This window comes from Saccostrea cucullata, unplaced genomic scaffold (assembly GCF_032062105.1).
Source record: "Saccostrea cucullata isolate Sc308-1 unplaced genomic scaffold, CSIRO_AGI_Scuc_v1 ctg285, whole genome shotgun sequence".
NCBI lineage: Eukaryota > Metazoa > Mollusca > Bivalvia > Ostreida > Ostreidae > Saccostrea > Saccostrea cuccullata.
Genome location: NW_026930592.1, coordinates 354,545 through 361,860, shown reverse-complemented (window position 1 = coordinate 361,860; position 7,316 = coordinate 354,545). Strand labels below are relative to the sequence as shown.

The 7,316-nt window shown below is 31.2% G+C and overlaps 1 long non-coding RNA gene across 1 annotated transcript; it reads left to right on the top strand.

The window, feature by feature from the left end:
• The first annotated feature begins 2,413 nt into the window (after window positions 1–2,413).
• Window positions 2,414–2,976, top strand: LOC134229195 (uncharacterized). The gene is made up of 2 exons (XR_009984147.1): window positions 2,414–2,640; window positions 2,757–2,976. It is a non-coding gene; the product is annotated as an uncharacterized LOC134229195 (long non-coding RNA).
• Window positions 2,977–7,316: the final 4,340 nt, after the last annotated feature.

Here is a 7,316-nt window from a genome sequence, read left to right as displayed (position 1 = left end):
TGACATTTATAGTATAATTCATGAGTTCTGTAACACACTGAAACACAAACTAGATACATGTTTATTTCATATCTTATTTGTTCTTAGAAAGCTTGATTTCTATTTATCAAATTTACTTAAATTAAAAATAATTAAACCCTTATGTTTGCATTAGCATTGTAAATCTAAGAAAATTTTCATACATGCATTATCAAATGTTATCCAGTTTATTGGATATTTTAACATTTCTTACTTTCTGATTTTACGCATTGTGATGGGGTTATCTATTAAAATTAAGACGTAATTTAGCGAAGCTTGCATTGCAACTCAAAGTAAAATCAAAAAAAGAAAATGTTACAATAAACACAGTAAGTAACTTTTAAATTACCAAGATATAACTCAAGAAGTAGATACAGTTTACTATTAAAACAACACTGGAGGAATCGGACGCCATGGAAGAGTAAGCATCGCTTGTCGATCAGTGTCGCGTTATATTAGGTCAGCCTTGTTTTAAGGTCAAATCCACCTTGTGTTCTTTGTCATATTCGAGCAAATCGAGAAAAAAAACCGTGTACAATTCAGTGAGTACATAATGAGTCATCATTCAGATTTTATTTGTTGACATGGTAAATATAATGCATATTTGGAAAGAAGAACATGAATGCTTGTTGTGGCCTTCACCTCGACATTTAGATATATCGACGACATATTGTCAACTAACAATGGTTATTTCCATTCTTATTTCGATACCATATATTCCGGTGAGCTCGAAATAAAAGATACTACAAAGTCTGACACATGCATCTGTTTCATATTAAGACACTCACTTGAAAAAGGCGTTTATGGTAATCTAACAACCAAGCTTTGCGATAAATGTGATGACTTTAGCTTTTCAATCGTCAACTTCCGTTACTTATGCAGCTATAAACCTTGATCAGCTGTATACGGGGTTTATATCTTTCAGTTGATTCGATACACACGAGCATGTTCTACGTATGAACAACATCTAAAAGTAGGTAAATTATTGACAGAGAAATTGCTGAAACAAGAATATCAACAGTCTCGTTTAAAGTCATCACTTCGTAAGTTCTTTAGTCGACACAATGACCTTGTCAGCAAATACAGTTTATCTTCAAGTAAAATGCTGACTGATTTTTTCATACTAATTGTTAAACCATTTTATACACACTGAATTGTCGAGAAATTTTTCTGTTATTTCCCGATCGTGACAAAAAGCACATGGCGGGTAAAACAGGTGTACGGGGATGTTCTCTCCTCCATGGTACCTAAACCCATATCTTTATTTATTGGAGGTCCGTGTTTGCTCTGATCCAATTTTATACTGAGCTTGATTACTGTTCGTTATCTCCATTTATTACATAATTTTAAAAAAGATTCTTGAAATCTATAATATTTTCTCTACAAAGTAGTCATTATTATTATTATTTTTTTTTTTTTCATATTTGATTAGCAGTGAAGAATACTATATTTAATTAGCCAAGAAAATTTATGGAGCGCCAATTTAACAGCTAGATAATTATTCAAATATATGTGTCTATCTTCAATTAACTGTAGGCCTACCTATCTTCACATCAATAGTACCTATCTTCAAAAAATGATACATATCTATAACTACATTTAAAATTGTTTTAATTCAATTATACTTATCTTTAATTCATTTGAAGAAAGTTACATATTGATTTGAAGATAGGTATAATTGAAATGAACCTTTTGTTTAATTATTAATTATAAGATACTAACAACTATTCCCAATTAAAGCAATACATTGTTGTTTCAATGACAGAAAAATAGAACATTTATAAACTTCTGTAGTTCATATTTGCTATGAAAGAACTTTTTATACGCGTTGATTGAAGTAAAATTTGAATTATTGTCGTCCTGTAAATAATGATTTCTTATATAATACTGTATATTCGGTTGTACAGAAATATTTCTTCTGAAGCATTCTTAAACTTTATTTTGGTTTTATTGATCATAAGGGTTTAGATTATATACAGATTAATCATAATAACACATTTTACCAGCAAAATGAAATTCTAAAAAATGCAGCTCATATTGCTTTAAATACATTTTACAGTTCATTCCTTGTTCAACTGCCAATTGATAAAGATTTAACTTTAATTTTTTTTTTTTGTGTGTGTGTGGATATGTTTTAGTTGTATCTTCAAATCAATAATACGTTTCTTTAATTCAATTGTACATGGAACTATCTTTAATTTAGTTGTACCTATCTTCAGAAGAGTGGAAGTCCTCCATAGTTAGGTGTAATTTAAGTCGTTTTAATCCTTCTGGGTGATGTCGCGAAAGACCCTTCGTAGTACTTCTGATTGTTTGGAATATCGAAGTCTTCTGGGTGATGTCGCGAAAGACCCTTCGTAGTACTTCTGATTGTTTGGTAATATCGAAGTCTTGACTCTTGTCATGTAAACCGAAAGTGGCAAGTTAAAATGGGTATAATTTTCATTCATTTTGATTGAAAAGCTCGAACAATGGATCTACGATTTTCCCCGTGTATATAGTTTTCTATCAATTAGTTTGTAGAGCGGATTATGTCAGTTATTACCCACATTATAACTTTAGTCCTCGGCTTTCTGTGGGGGTTAGCCATGTATTACCTGTATTGGCCAAAGAAACAACAATGTAAGTATAATTCAAACAGAAAGATCGGGAAAATATATTTCAAAATGAAATTCACTTTAAAGTCAGTAAGGTTTATGAAGTAGAATTATCAATAAGCGTTATTTATTTTCTTTCAGGCGTTGGGGGTGACCAGGAAACTAATATTATGGAAGCCGATTCGGACAATCTGTGCTCTATTTGTTTTGAGAGGAATAGAAACTTGGCCTTTCAGTGTGGACACACTTCATGTGATCAGTGTGCAAAATTTTTAAATTATTGTCATATATGTCGCTGTTCAATTAGAGAAAGGTTAAGACTGTATCTGTGACAAACTTTATAATTTAATTATTCCTTACACAGGTCATCTCAAAATGGTCTCCAATCATTAAGCCGATGATCATTACTATAAATGACAAATGTCATAAACTAAGGGTTTTTTTAGTTGAAATAATTATGCAATTTAAGCCCTTGATTGTTTTTTAATTTTGTTATGTTTTACGCAAAATAAATTGTTCTCTGATAAACTAAACTCTGCTTTGAAATGAGTTGATTATTTGCTGAGAATAAGGTGTTATTGAAGAAAACGGTTACTCCCACATCCTCGAGAGAAACAAATGAATAAATGCCAAAATGCATGTCTGATTAATATAATTGGTTGGAAAATCATTTTTATATCGTTGTAAGATTCAGCATGATTGTATGCCTAATGTGTTTTACTTTAAACCTTCTGTAATGAATGACCCTCGTCCACTAAAAATTAATTGATTAAAAATATTATACTTAAAAAGACGAAGATGTTTTTGCCAATCCTGTTGATATCATATCACATTGAAATTTTAATTATTATTATTATACACAATTTATAAAGCGCTGAATATAATATAGAATTACACTAAAGCGCTGTACATTACAATACACGAATATATATATATTGGCATAAAAACATAAAAATTACTATAAAAATACATCTCAAAGCCATAAGAATATATGTATACAAATAAACATTAAAAAAGACTAGATATGTTTACATGTAAAATGCTGTATGCGTGGTGTCCCATGTTATAAGATAATTTAAATTTAAAAATCAAATATTTTCACTAATAAACAAATTTCACTAAGTTAACACATTTTGGAAGGAAATATTGACACAATCAACAGTTATCAAGTCAAAAGTTCAATGACGCTTTGCAAATTTGGAACAAAGAAAACACGGGCCTTTAAAAATAACACACATTGGATCAAGTGCTACATGTATAGAGGTGTATACATCCTCTGTCGACGTGCACATCCGTCATGTGCTCCTTATTATGTTTGGACAAACGGGAAAATCTGTGGACGATAGAGAGTGTAAACAGTTAATATGAAAAACTTCAGTTAGCATTCATCTTATTGACAAGGACATTGTATCAACTGAATTGATGACTTTTAAAATATGACGATGCTGTTAATATCCTTGCTTTTTCACTTGATTATCAATAGCTTGCTTTGTAAAAAAAATTATTTTACAGTTGTGTTATACAGTTGTGTTGTTAAATTAGCATTAACATCTTTTTCTAGTAAAATATCTAACTATATGAAACAGATATGGTCAAACTTTTGGATTTCTTTTGTTTCAAATTCACGGAGATATATCGAGTGGACATACATGTATGAATGGAAATTTATTTTAATTGATAATACGTCATCGTGTTGAAGGCATGTGTTTTCTCCTCAAGTTTAAGTTTCTGAAGAAATTCTGGTTTCTATACATAAAAAAAATAGTCCGCTTATAATGGCAAGCAATTGGTATCCATGGGAACGACAGATTATTAAACGATCTGATCTCCAAATCCACACATTTATAGTACAAACAGTTTAGATATTATCAATCAGATACTCCAACATCTATTGAAAATCGGCTCCAAAGTACTTGTGTATACAATCAGAATCTTATCTAACAAATTCTTTTGCAGATGACTACTGTCAACGTAATTTTTATCAAAATGTCGTGATTTCAATTTTTCTTGAATGTCCTCTTTGGTTTTATGAAAATCCACATCTGTTTAACATCAATTATAAAAAAAAAATATTACTGTATAGTATTCTAATAGTTTCTCCGTCATTTTTTTAAACAAATATTAGTGAGGGATAAAGAAAGAGGTTTATTAAAACATTGAATGAAACTTCATTCATTCACCTTTTGAAGGATTTTTTCATGAATTTTAGGAATCCAATATAGTTATCGCTATTCAAATTCATTTAGATTGTTTGGAATATTAAAAACACTTAAACTGTCAAATGATTTTGAAGAATTTCCTCCTTAGAAAGGGAGCTATGGGTATATGTTGGCTTACCAATTGTCAATTATATCCCAGTTCCTCTAGATCTAAAATACAACAAAATAAAGACCCTTACAAAGACAAAGTTGTTACAATATGATGTACATGTTTTATCAACTGGGACCAGTAAATATTGATCATATCGCATATCTGATTCTATTTTTTTAACTTTTTTCTCTTTTTTTTCAAATGAAGGACCACGCTCTGTCAAAAAAGAATAGAACCAAAAGAAGGCAATAAGTTTTGATGTATTTTTTATACCCCCCGCTTGAAAAGCGGGAGGGTATATATGATCTGATTCTATTTTTGTAACGCTTTTTCTCTTTCCGCAACTCCTCTTATACTACTGAGTGAAATTTAATGAAACTTTCACAGAATCTTTATTACATATTGCCATTGTGCACCTCCTATTTTACTTTTTTATTCGACACGTATTTTAGGTTTCCCAGAGCAAAACATGGACATTGCCATTTTTTGTTTACCTATGACGTCACATAAAGAGAAGCTTCTGGATAACATTTGATAGGACGAGTTATTCCTCTTTACACATTACCGTTATATAGCAACACATTTATGGGAGGCGGGGGGTATCATTTAGTGAGCTCATTGCTCACAGTACCTCTAGTTTACTCGAGAAACATTGAACCCGAAAATATGTAACATATGTTAACCTGTTGGAATACTGAAGTTTGTTCAAACGAAAGCCCTTGGGGTTTTGATGCATCTACAATAGGAATACAAAGGATAGAAAGGAAAGCATGGGGAAAACCTTTCGAAATTGATGAAGAACATCAAGACAAAGACCATGGTATTCTCAAGCAGTCTAGATTTGAAAAAAAAATATTTGAACCATTGCTCCGTGATGTAGCATGACAATAGGGGATTTAAGCTTTACATGGGAATACCAGGTATATAAGAAATAGTCATATCTTGTTTCGAGCATCCTCAGGTAGTGTACATAAAATTTGTGCAAGTCATGGCTCCAGTGAAAGGGGGTCCACTATCACAAGTCAAAGTAATACATTGAAATGATACATGTACTCATTACAAAAAGATATATGAATAATATTATCAGAATAAAAGCAACACAAATCTGATACATACAATAATAATTTTTCTATAAATTTTTCAGTACATGAAAAACCTTGTTAGTCATATTGCTATTTAAGCATCCCAATATGTTCAGTTAAATCCTAACTCATTGCTAGGTTGCAGCAACACTATTGTATCAAAAGCAACTTGTACAAAGTGACTCAGGGGAGCATTGTGGTTCTTCGAGCTCTTGATTTAAATCATTGCTCAGTAAAAATTCATAAGGCAAATAAAATACACGGATCAACTTCTTTTTATTAAAGAAAAGGATTCATACGTTGTAATGTGTTATTTTTCTTGCTTCAAAAATGCCACTGATTTGAAAAAAACATTCTTTAAAAAAATTATCTAGCGTGCCACACTACATCCATACATACATTTAAACAAACATATGAATTACTAATTTGTTATTCACAAAACGTTAATCAAAAGCCTGAAGGGCCTGCGAGTTGACTCGCTCGAGTTTTTTTCATACATCTGGACGCCATACCTTATATTCAGTTTATTTTGCATCCTAAGAGATTGAATATTATATGTCTCCATAATCGGTTAAAAAATAAAGTGTATATTGCTTTTCCATCATATATACAGGTTGGCACTAATGGGCTACCGTTCATATTATTGTGAAAAGCAGCACAGCAAACCTGTATTCTATCAAGAATTTAAGCACACTAGCTGCAGTGGTCAGTGTTATGGAGTAATTAGTTTAAAGATTCCCACAGCAAATCTGGATTCTAAAAATAGATTTTTCATCTAGCTGCAGCTAATGAGAGCAGCAGGTGTTTGTGTTAGGGAGTATTTCAGGTCAATTATAAATAAACTTCAGATGGGAAGATTAGATCCACCTAACATGCTTGAACATGTATTCATACGCAGTAATTGTACATCATACAGATATTTAATCAAAAATTTCTTTAAAAGCTTGAAGACATAAATGATATAACAATATGAAATTTTATACAGTTTTCACCTCCTAAGTTTATACAATCACTCAAACAAAAGCATTTTTACTAGAACTATCATATTTGGCGGATGGATCACCTTGATGAATGCGTGATAAATTTTACAGCTCTGAAACGGCTATGTCAACAGGGAGTAGCTCGCTACGCGAGCCAACTCAAAAACTATTTACTATAAGACAAAGTGAGAGTCTATCACTAACGTTATGTTGTTTTCAAACAAGTTCAGCCAACAAAAATATTTTGCCTTTCTTCTTCAATCTCGCAGAGAATACAGTGGACCTTCAGATATCTATATTATAAAAAACAGAATTTTAAAATGTTATTA